The sequence below is a fragment of the Takifugu rubripes genome, chromosome 14 (assembly GCF_901000725.2).
Source record: "Takifugu rubripes chromosome 14, fTakRub1.2, whole genome shotgun sequence".
NCBI classification, from domain to species: Eukaryota; Metazoa; Chordata; class Actinopteri; order Tetraodontiformes; family Tetraodontidae; genus Takifugu; species Takifugu rubripes.
Window position 1 is genome coordinate 452,076 of NC_042298.1, and position 11,821 is coordinate 463,896.

Sequence of the window (11,821 nt, forward strand, 5' to 3'; positions counted from 1 at the left end):
TATCACATGGGATCAGGTCCCATTTGGTGTACCAGAAGATCAGGTAGCCATAGGCTCCACATGGATAAAATCCGGACGAGGAGCAGGGTCTATTCCAATTTATGGCTCAATTGCAAATGCTCAGTACATAGCTCGGAACAGTCGTTGGATAAATTTTTTGTGGTACAATCAAGATTCAAGAGTACTTTATTGATCCCTTTAGAGGGTGTCCAACAGGGAAATTAGCATCTCCAAAGATCTACAAGCATCTACAAAATTTCCCACCACCATTTCACCCCATCAAACCTATTAAAGATAATAAAAATATAATAAAATAAGAAATAAAATAGAATAAATTAAAAATAGAATATGAATATAAATATAAAACTATAAAAATGTTCCAGTTCTCCTGTTGGCCCTCCTCCCCTCCGTGAGGAGTTGAACAGCCTGATGGCTCGGGGGATGAATGAGTTCCCCAGTCTGTTGGTCCTGAACTTGGGGAGGTGCAGCCTCTGGCTGATCAGGCTTCTCTGGCTGTGGATGACAGTGTGCAGAGGGTGGCGGTCATTGTCCATGATGCTCCGCAGTTTGTCAATAGTTCTTCTCTCTGCCACTGTCGCCAGAGGTTTCAGTTTCATCCCCACCACCGAGCTGGCCCGCCTGATCAGCTTCTGCAGCCTGGAGAGGTCCACTTTTGTCGCACTCCCCCCCCAGCACACCACAGCGTAGGACAGGACGCTGGCGACCACAGACTGATAGAACATCCAGAGGAGTTTCCTGCAGATGTTGAAAGATCTGAGTCTCCTCAGGAAGTACATCCTGCTCTGGGTCTTCTTGTACAGCAGCCTCGTGTTGCTTGTCCAGTCCAGCCTGTTGCTTGTCCAGTCCAGCCTGTTGTCCAGCCACAGACACAGGAAGTTGTGGTGGGTGGCTGGTTGGAGGGAGGGGGGGTAGAGGGGAGCTCGGCTGCTGGGGAGGGGGTGGAGGGGAGCTGGGCTGCTGAGGTGGGGGGCAGAGGATTGGAGTGGAGTGGGCTGACTGAACCTGTTGAAGAATTGGTTCAGGTCGTTTGCCCTCTCCACTCCTCCCCCTTCCGTGCTGGTCCTGGCTTTGTGACCAGTGATGGTCCTGACACCTTCCCAGCAGAGGTTCATGAATTATACTATTAAAGGAATGAAATTAGTGCGGGAGCAATTGCACGCCACATCATTGATGGCTTTACAGAATAGATTCGTGATAGAATCACGTATGGCAGGAAATCAGGGAATATGCGACGAGATTGGGGAGGAATGTTGCACGCTGATTCCAATGCACACGGGTGTCAATGGTAGTCTGACAGAAGTCCTGGCCGGGATGGTACTAGGAGGAATAGTGCTGGTGGTATTGCTGGTGGTCTGCTGCATCGTCCCATTGCTCCGTACACTAGTATCACGCGTTTTGATTAGTATAACAGGACAGTATCCTGTAGTTCAGGTGCAAATTGAACCAGAGTCTGTTGAGCTCACAGGTATACAAGAATAATAGGGAAAGAAATGCAATGGTCGCCGCCCACTCCCCACAAGGTACGTGATACTAATATTATAAATATATGATAGTAACTAAGATAAGATAATCAATATAGTCGATGTAAAATTGTGTGTAGTATTATGGAAATTAACGATGTAAGAGACTTAATGCCATGTCTCCATCACAGACTGTTGAAAATGGCGGAGGCTTTCTTTACTGGACCTCAACTGACCATGGACGATTGGCAGATTCACAGCACTGATAATAGAGAAGATCGCCCATACACACCTGTAGGGACACCACACGTAGACGCAAACAGACATGTCCCAAGCAGGTACCGAAGATGGAGTGAGGGGAGCCCTGACCCGCTGATAGGAGGTTCGGAAGGCAGTCGGTTCCAAATGGGGGAACCAGCGGCGCACCTGACGGATCTACCCATGGGCCAGGGGCTGACAACTCTCTCCAGATTCCGGTACAGCCCAGAGAGTCCGGAGAACCCAGAGGATCGAGGACAGCAGCTCGAGATCCATGATGACCAGCCGACAGCAGTTGTCCCACCATCCACCAGATCATCACCTCTGCCCTACCTCACCATCAGTGCAGCAGATATTACCCAACTTTCAAGATACCTCGAACACCCCATTGAGTACTACATGCACCCTGAGGATCTTCGATCCGAAATAGGCAGGATGCCTACCAGAGTCTATGTCACCTTACGGGCAGAGCTAACCATGATAGCCCGCCAACAGATCCAAAGGCTCAGACGTCAAGCATACAACCAAAGACGCGAGAGGAGCCTGAAACACTTGCAAGACGAACGGAATACACTGATTCAACAATTGGAAGGCGCCCGTCGTACGGCCCTCACCCTTCAGGACCAGTTGGATCGTTTGGAGGGCGCTTACGACCGAGCCCAACAAACTATGACACACCTACGTCAGGCCAACTCCATCCTTGTGAGATTCTGCCACTCCAGCTTACAACGTCAAAGCACCGCAATGCGTGGACTGGAAGCTCATCTGCGAAGGGGGGTTGGGGGACATCCCCTACGGGCACCCCCTGGCTACCATTTAAGGGAGTAGCACGGCATGTGGGGTGGTGAAAGTAGTGTGTTAAAGGATGCCGTGTTAAGAATGATGGAAATGCTACGGTAACGACCCTTGCTAATGTTTATGGTTAATGTTTATGGTTCTGGAAAAATGAATAAGGTAATAATTGAATACGATGGCGATATAAGTAACAGGTAGATAAGTATAGAGCTAGCAGAATGGGAGCATAAGCCCCTGATTGGGAGTGTTTCGTTTGAAGACAGTATCTACCTGTACCAGCAAGCCTGTCTCAAGGCCCTATTGTAGCTGGAGAAAACAAAGCTAAAAAAAATTCCAATTAAAAAAGTCTTAAGAGGAGTATTCCTCATAAGGGTACCAGGAGATGTGCTCCTTGAACAGACTAAGAGTAACTGGCTGTGTAAACAGAACAGACTGGGTTTGTTGACGTGTGATAACATAATCATGAAGTATATCCAATCATGTGTGAACTATATATACTCTTATATCAATGTGTGATCTGCAGGCACCTTAGTAGTGTGACGCTACCCTTTGCCACCTGGTTGGGGTTTTACCTCCCGCCGCCAATGGGAGGATGTTTCCCTGGCCATGTCTGCGGGGCGTAGCTAGGAGCCCAGCAGTAACGATCACTGGACTATCAGGATGGGCAAGTCCCGGGATGGTTTCCAGGTGGAATATCCAACTGCTCTTCCAGTTGGAATTCCACCTTGTGGTGATCCTTACTGAGGGATGGTTAAGTCAAATAGTACACTGGAGTGATAAACGTAGTAACCTCACTGATTGCTGTATTTTCTTTTTACCTCATGTAGATGTTTACCTTTTGTGTTTTACCTTCGTTTGAGTGGTCCTTTCCAGGACCACAGGGGGGAAATGTAGTAAAAGGTAAAGGTTTCTAAAAGCCTGTGTAAGCATGGTCAGGCAGGTCAAGGACATCTGATGATTGGTGTCCGCGATCAGTGATTATCCAGACTAAGTGCCTAATCAATTTTGCTGATCAACACCTGTATGATTGTAAAAGTTTTCTATTATGCTTACTGGGCAGAAAAATGATGTTAAAGGCCTAGAAATGTTGATGATACAGGAAGTTTCAGAGGCGTGGTACAAGGACAAAAGGTTGTCCACGTAAGCAAGAGATTGCCTGTTTTAAAAAATATGGAAAAGCACATTTAGCCTCTGATAAGAATGATAAAAAATACCTAACGGTGGAAAACGGGAAAAATTGCATAATGAGAAGGAGGAGCCCGGGGAGGAGTAAACCCAGGCTCCAAATTGTATAAAAGCTGGAGATTTCTTGCTAGTTTTCAGACTTAGCCCGGGCTACTTCTCATGCATGGTGAATTGTGAATCATCAATAAACCATCATTGGACCGTGAACCAGCTGACCCTGACTCATCATTCAACTTTGGCACTAGCATAGGCACTCTAACTTAAGAAAAGTGTAAGTTTGTTAAAGTAATTAGATATAGAGAAAAAACCACAACAACGCCAGTACAGGAGTTATGTGATCTCTTTTGTCAATACCTGTCAGAACTCTGGCTGCAGCATTTTGGATCAACTGGAGGCTTCTTAAAGAGTTGTTTGGACACCCTGATAATAAAGAATTACAGTAGTCCAGCCTGGAAGTAACAAATGCATGGACTAACTTTTCAGCATCATGGTGGGTCAGTAGTTTTCTAATCTTTGTGATGTTCCTCAGGTGAAAAAAGGCACTTCTAGAGACTAATTTAATGTGTGAGTTGAAGGAGAGATTTTGATCAAAAGTTACTCCTAGATTCCTCACAGAGAGACTAGATGTTAATGAGATACCATCTAGAGTGATCATGTGATCTAATCTATCCCTGAGAGGTTCAGGACCAAACACCATGACCTCAGTTTTTCCTGGGTTAAGGAGGAGGAAATTTGAAGACATCCAGGACTTTGTCTTTAAGACAAAGCTTCACTAACTTCTGTCTCCTCTGGTTTCATGGATAAATAGAGCTGAGTGTCATCAGCATAACAATGAAAATGTATCCCATGCTGCCGAATAATGTTCCCTAAGGGAAGCATGTACAAGGTGAAGAGGATTGGTCCAAGTACAGAACCTTGAGGAACTCTATGGCTAACCCTACTGTATGAGGAGGGAACACCATGGACATGAGCTGGTTGGTGAGAGCTCTGTGAATGGGGCTGCTCTCAGAAGCAGCAGGATTGCTCCCAGGACCACCTGAACCAGACCCATGCTAAAAACTGAGAGCAGTTCTGCTGATTCCTTCACAAGGTTGAGACGCTGGCACCCTATTGATTACCAGCCTCTTTGTATCGGACTTCCACCGCTCCTCCGTCAGTTCAGGCGGGTCTGGCAGGGGTTCGATGACCTTTGTGGTTCCAAGATGGTCTCTCAACGATCTTTACTGCAGTAGGACTGGTCAGGAGAACCTGGTAGGGCCCCTCCCAGCGCGGAAAGCTCCAGTTCTTCCTTTGCAGGACCTTGATCAGGACCCAGTCACCAGGCTTGAGGTTCGTCTGTGGGACAGAAGCAGAGGTTATAGGCAGACTACTAGACAGCAGTTTTCTCATCCATTCTGCTAGGGTGGTCTCATGGTTTGCTTGTGCATTGTGTTTGCAACAGATTATGCATGATCTGCAATAGTTTTGTGCAAAATCTGAAAAATTTATGGTGCAGAAGTGTTGGTTGACTATATGTACCATCCCTCCTCTTGAGCCATGGGTCAGTCCATGGCTCACTAATGCTGCTGTTTTGTACAGGCTTTTTGGAAGGATCGGTTTGCCGTCAATTTTATAGAGGCTATCACTTTTCTGAGCACCTCTGTTTATCCACTGTTTCAGTTCTGCGTGTGACACTGAACCTTGTGAGTCGTTCAAAATGTCTAAGTCTACTAGAAACACCTCTGCGCTTCGCACTTGTTTAGGTCCTTTTGCAGCCCTCTTTGCGGTTTGGTCTGCAAAGTTGTTTCCTTTTGTGGTGTCTGAGTCATCTTTCTGGTGTGCACGACATTTGCAAACTGCTAGTGCAGAAGGAAGCTGGGCTGCATCCAGCAGTCGCCGCAGAAGTGCTGCGAGTATAAGGGTTTGACCTTGTGATGTCTGGAACCCTCTGTTTTGGGTTCCCGTTCCAATAGTCCAACATGACGCCTCCTTGACGCCTCCAACATTACGACTCCTCTCTTCTCCTACCTATTCTCTCCTCTCCTCTCATTTCCTACCTACTCTCTCCTCTACCTGTCCAACCTAACCGTCACACTTTCATGACCTTTAGAGCTCAGAAATTATATTCAGTCAAATGTCAGGATATGTGTTTCTGGCTGCATCTGTCACTGTCCATGTGCACAGAAATACAAGGTTTTCCTTGATTTTAAAAATACAATGTTAGCAAATCTACATCAGATATAAATTATTATGGCTACAAGCAGTGTTAACAGTGTTAACTAACCCATTAACTCACCCGCTGGTGCTGGCTACCCAGCAGTTCCCCACCCCCAGCAATGACCCAGTTCGGGGAGAAGTAGATCGATGGATGAATGGCTGGTTGTTTAGATGGACTGTCAGCACTATGAACAGATTCATTATTATTTGCCAGGGTCAGTATGGAGCACACAATTTTTAATGCTATTTAGCAGTGGGCAACAGACGGGAGCCAATTATATATCTTTCGTTCCACAGATGTAGCCACTGTTGACAGCTCATTATAGAGCAAGCATTTATCTGTTCCATGCTAGCATGCGAGGGATGTACAAAGATGTGTTTGTAATCAAACACACACTTTTTCTCCATGGTTGAGCAATGGAATTTTAGTCAAACACTGAAAATGGGCCAAGAAAGAAGCTTTTTTGGATTATTTGTTGTGGCTGGGGAAAAAAAGGAGCATGCTGTAGAGCTGTGCAGTGGTCATGTAATATGTTTGAGTTATTTCTCTTATCTCGTTCAAATTGCTCCTGGATCTTTTTTACATGAAATCTGAAAATTAATTCTGTAGTTATTTTTACATTTGATGTTTTTCTTCTCCTTGGGCCTTCACAGTTCAATGCAATGGTCTGTGTCTGTTGAGTTTTAATCAAACCAGAGACGTTGTTTTTCCAAACACCTTTTTCATCAATATTCAGCTGCCACCATAAATGATAGACTTTATAAACTGAGGGACAGAGAGATACACAGGAGATTAAAACCAGTAACATAGCAGATAGGCAGCGTGCTGCATGGCAGCTTTCAAGAAGCGGTAACAAGAGACTGTTGGTGCGCGATGTGTGTTGGGTCCTACTAAAATTCAAATTACACAAACACACGACTCACATTTGTCACTAGGATATTTTGATCTGCTGATTGCTCACTATTTTATCAAGCATTAGCAATAGCATTAGCATGGCCTCACTATCTGTTTCACCTGGTCTCTCACCCTGTGGTATCAGGGTTTCAGGTGCAGAAAGGCATCAGGTGCAGAAAGTTTAACTTATTTTAGGCTCTGGAGGTGAGACTCGGCGAGCTTGAGACACGGTTCTGCAGCTTTGAGTTGTCTGGAGTTGCATCAGGTACCCAGGAGAAGGTAGCTGCTGTGGAGCTGCCAAGCGTAGCTACAGCTAGCTGTCCCCCGGCAGGAGCCGAGCATTATCATTTACGAGAATGAAGATGTAAACAGATTTTCATTCCTCTTTCCATGGAAGTTCACTTTGGGTTCCTACTTTACTGAGGAAAAAAAAGCAAAATCAATGGTCAATGTCAGTTTGACAGGACCATTGTAAACACAAAAAACCCACCCTAAACACAACCCAAAACACTTGATCACATGGTGGAAATCAAACGAAACATTTTGTTATGATACGTGGTGGTAGCGGACCCGAACGCAGGCCAGGAAACAGTGGTGGAGAGGTCAAAGGCTTTATTTACAGGGAAGGGGAGCACACATTGACGACAAACAGTCCTCCTGGCCCGAAGGGGGATCGGGAGGCAGCGTCCGCCCCTCACAGGTCCATCGGCGAGTCCCCACACCAGACGCAGTCCCCCTGGACTGCTGGGAACTTGGAACACCGGTGAGTCCTCAACATGCTGCAGTCCTCCTGGACCGGCGAGGACTTGGGAGTCCCGCGCGACACGCTCACCACACAAACGTGCCCCGAGACACTGAGGGCAGAGGCAGTCCTCCTAGACTGCAAGGGGGGCGGGAGCGGTCCTCCAGGAGATACGGAACAGGAACAGGAGCGGCCCTCCAGGAAAACCGAAAGCTCGGGGACAGGAGCGGCCCTCCAGGGCAAGAGGAACACAGGAACAGGAGCGGTCCTCCAGGGAAACCAGAAGCACGGGAATAGGAGCGACCCTCCAGGAAACTCAGAGCAACAACACACGACAGGGGAAGCGACCAAACAGCCTCACCACGAACAGCCACCCTACCAACACCAAGGAACCCGAACAAGCGCCCACACTAGACGAACAAACACACTCCCCACACGAACAGACACACTCAGGAAAGTGAACAGACACACCGGCCTGCAGTGCCAGCTGCACCCAATTGTGCCCAACACCACACCCTGCAGACCAAAGACAGACACAAACCAGAAATCTCAACACATTTCCCCCCCAAAAGTAATTAATATCTACTATAAACAATATTTCATTTGTTTTCAGGCAGTGGGCCAAATCCTGACTAATCAATCTCCCTGTCACTCCTGTGAAATGATGAATTACGACCCCCTTCAAACATGCTGACATTCTTAACTATAAGAAAGTCTTGATTTTATGAGAACATAGATAGATAGATAGATAGATAGATAGATAGATAGATAGATAGATAGATAGATAGATAGATAGATAGATAGATAGATAGATATTCAGCAGATTAAGGATAAAAACAGGTGAGGAAGAGAAAAACACACAAATCCTGATAAACCACCAGCATTCCAGTACCTACTCCATCACCACCCAGACTTCTGACAAATCACTTAATATGCAAATTACTCTGAATTAATTCCAATGACAAATAGCACAAGCAAAATCAGGTTACACAATGCTCAAAATAATCTGCATTTGCACAGACCATGTGTGAGAGTGTTCACGGGTGTGTGTGCTTATGCACTGGGCCTTCCTGATCAGGCAGAAAGTGTTGCAGATCCAAGTGAGGTCCTTAGTCAAATATACATACACTCCTAAATTTAAATTTTCGTGTTCTTCTAGTTTATCCAGGACCAGGTCATGGGGCAGCAGCCTTAGCAGCAACGAACAGGCTTCCCTCTCCCCAGACACTATCTTCACTTCTTCCGCTAGTAGTCCGAGGCACTCCCAGGCCAGCCGAGAGACATAGTCTCTCCAGTGCATCCTGGGTCTGCCTCGGGACCTCCTCCTGGTGTGTCATGCCTGGAACATCTTCATAGGGAGGTGCCCAGGGGGCATCCAAACTGATTCCTCAGTTGACTCCTCTTGACATGAAAGAGCAGCGGCTCTACTCCAAGCTCATCCCGAGTGATTGAGATTTGTTCGGATTTTGTAAAGCGCCTAGAAACAATTTTAATTGTAACAGACGCTATATGAATAAAGAATGATTGATTGACATTGACCAGTAAATCGGGCGCTTCGCCTTGAGAATAAGCTCTTGCTTTACCATAATGGTCTGGTACACTGACCACATAACAGCAGAGGCTGCACCAATCTGCCTGTCGATCTCAAGCTTCATCTTTCCTTCACTTCTGAACAAAACCCCAAGATAGCTGAACTCCTCCACTTGAGGCAAGATGTCGCCACCAACCTGAAGAGGCCAAACCACCCTTTTTTAAGAGTCTTAGCTTAATGAGGCCAACAGGACATCAGCTACAAAAAGCAGAGATAAAATCCTATGGTTCCCAAACTGGACTCCCTCCAGCCCCTGGCTACTTCTAGAAATTCTGAGTGTAACAAAGGGCAGCGTTGCTGGAGTCCAAAATGCACCAGAAACAGATGGGACTTACTGTGGAACCAAGCTCCTGCTCTACTGGTACAGAAACCAAATGGCCGTACTCATGGAGCATCTATCAAAGATACCCCGAGGGTGTAATGGGCAGAGCAATTGGACCCAAACGCGACACGGTCAGAAGGGAGATCCAGGTGAGCCGGCGGAGCGAACCGAGCAGCAGAAGACTGGCTGACCATGACCAAACAGAAGCCAGGAGAGATGGTTCAAAACAGGCAAGGTTTGCTACTGGGTGATCAGTCCATAAGAAAATGCTGGAATGCCTTGCACTACCACTGCAGACAAGCTGGCAGAGGGAACAGGAGGCAGGAGCTTAAATACCGGGCTGATTACTGATTCTGAGCAGGTGAGTGAAGTGATCCCCAGAAAACAGACTGTGACAGAGGGATATGGTCGAATAGCTTTTCCAGATCACCAAAACACATGTTTTTTGGCTGAGCTCCAAAAACTCCCATGAACCCTCAACCTTCTTATTGAGGATATTGAGTGTTCCAGGACTTGGAGAAAAACTGCATTGTTCCTCTTGAATCCGGGGTTCAACTATCAGCTGAATTCTCCCCTCCAGTACCCTGGTGTAGACCTTCCCAGGGAGCATGTATTTCAAACACACCAACTAGTCTCCCTTTTTAAAAAGAGCTATCATAACCCTAGATTGCTACTGCAGCCACCATGCAACACTGCAGATGATTGCAATGAAGACATCCCCAAAATGTTCAGAAACTTTACTGTTTTTTTCCCCCTCCTGAGGCTCTGGACGGTTTGCCAAATTTTTTTTCAGGGCCAACCAAGTTTCGGTTTCCATAGCCTCATTGAACTCCTCCCAGACTCCAATTGGTGCCTCCAGGACAACCGTGACTGTAGCTGGCTTGGTCTGCTGCTACTCATCAACTTTTTGGGGAGTTCCAGGAGATGCTTGAAGTAGAACAGTGATACAGGATCATCATTCTGTCTAAAGAAGTCTCTTAGGGCACTGGGCTTAACCCTTTAAAGCCGTTTGTATCATATTTGATACACGAGATTCTGAGACGTCTCTTTTTTCTAAACCAAAATCAAGTGTGGCAGACCACTGTCCTCTCCAGAACCAACTCCAACACCACCCCGTAAAAGAGGCTGCAGTGTGCCTCTTGTGCTAAAAAGTGCTATGCAAAAAAACCAAAGAGAAAAATGTTGTTGGTCATGTTCTATATTGTCAAAATGTTATGGGCAAACTTTGTTTTTGTGTCTAAAGTTAACATAGTTGTGAGCTAAAAGTTGCCAAAATCGCCTAATGTATCATATTTGATACAAAAAAATGTCAAACAAAATAAAAAAAAAATTGGGATTTTGTTAAAAGGTTCAATAAATCTCCAAAAAATTAGAATTTTCTGGCTATTTTTTGATGTGTCAGGCTTTATAGGGTTAAACTCCAAAATATACCCAGAGCAGATGCCCTCCCAGCTTTTAAATCTTTTGTTTGGCAGCATTTTATGTTCCCTGTGAAAATAATTAATGGCAAATAAGTGGCATTCGTCCCTGTCCCCAAGAAGCCACGGATCACTGGGCTTAATGACTACAGACCTGTGGCGCTCACCTCTGTAGTCATGAAGTCCTTAGAGCGCCTGATCCTGCCACACCTCAAGTCCATCACCACCCCCCTCCTGGATCCACTGCAGTTCGCCTACAGAGCCAACAGATCTGTGGACGACGCGGTCAACCTGGCCCTTCACTCCATCCTGCAGCATCTGGACTCCCCGGGAACCTACGCGAGGATCCTGTTCGTGGACTTCAGCTCTGCATTCAACACCATCCGCCCCGCTCTGCTACAGGACAAGCTGTCCCAGCTTAGTGTGCCTGACTCCCTCTGCAGGTGGATCACTCACTTCCTGATGGATCGGAGGCAGTACGTGCGGCTGGGGAAGACTGTCTCGGACTCCGTCACCATCAGCACCGGATCACCCCAGGGCTGTGTACTTTCCCCCCTGCTCTTCTCCCTGTACACTAACTGCTGCACCTCAAGCCACCAGTCTGTCAAGCTGATCAAGTTTGCGGATGACACCACCCTCATCGGGCTCATCTCCAATGGAGACGAGACTGCCTACAGGAGGGAGGTGGCTCGACTGGTGTCCTGGTGCGGACACAACAACCTGCAGCTGAACGCTCAGAAGACAGTGGAGATGATTGTGGACTTCAGGAAAGTCACAGCCCCTTTGCCCCCCCTTGCCCTCATGGACTCCCCCATCACCATCGCGGACTCCTTCCGCTTCCTGGGCACCACCATCACCCGGGACCTTAAGTGGGAGCCGAACATCAGCTCCCTCATCAAGAAGGCCCAGCAAAGGATGTTCTTCTTACGGAAGCTGAG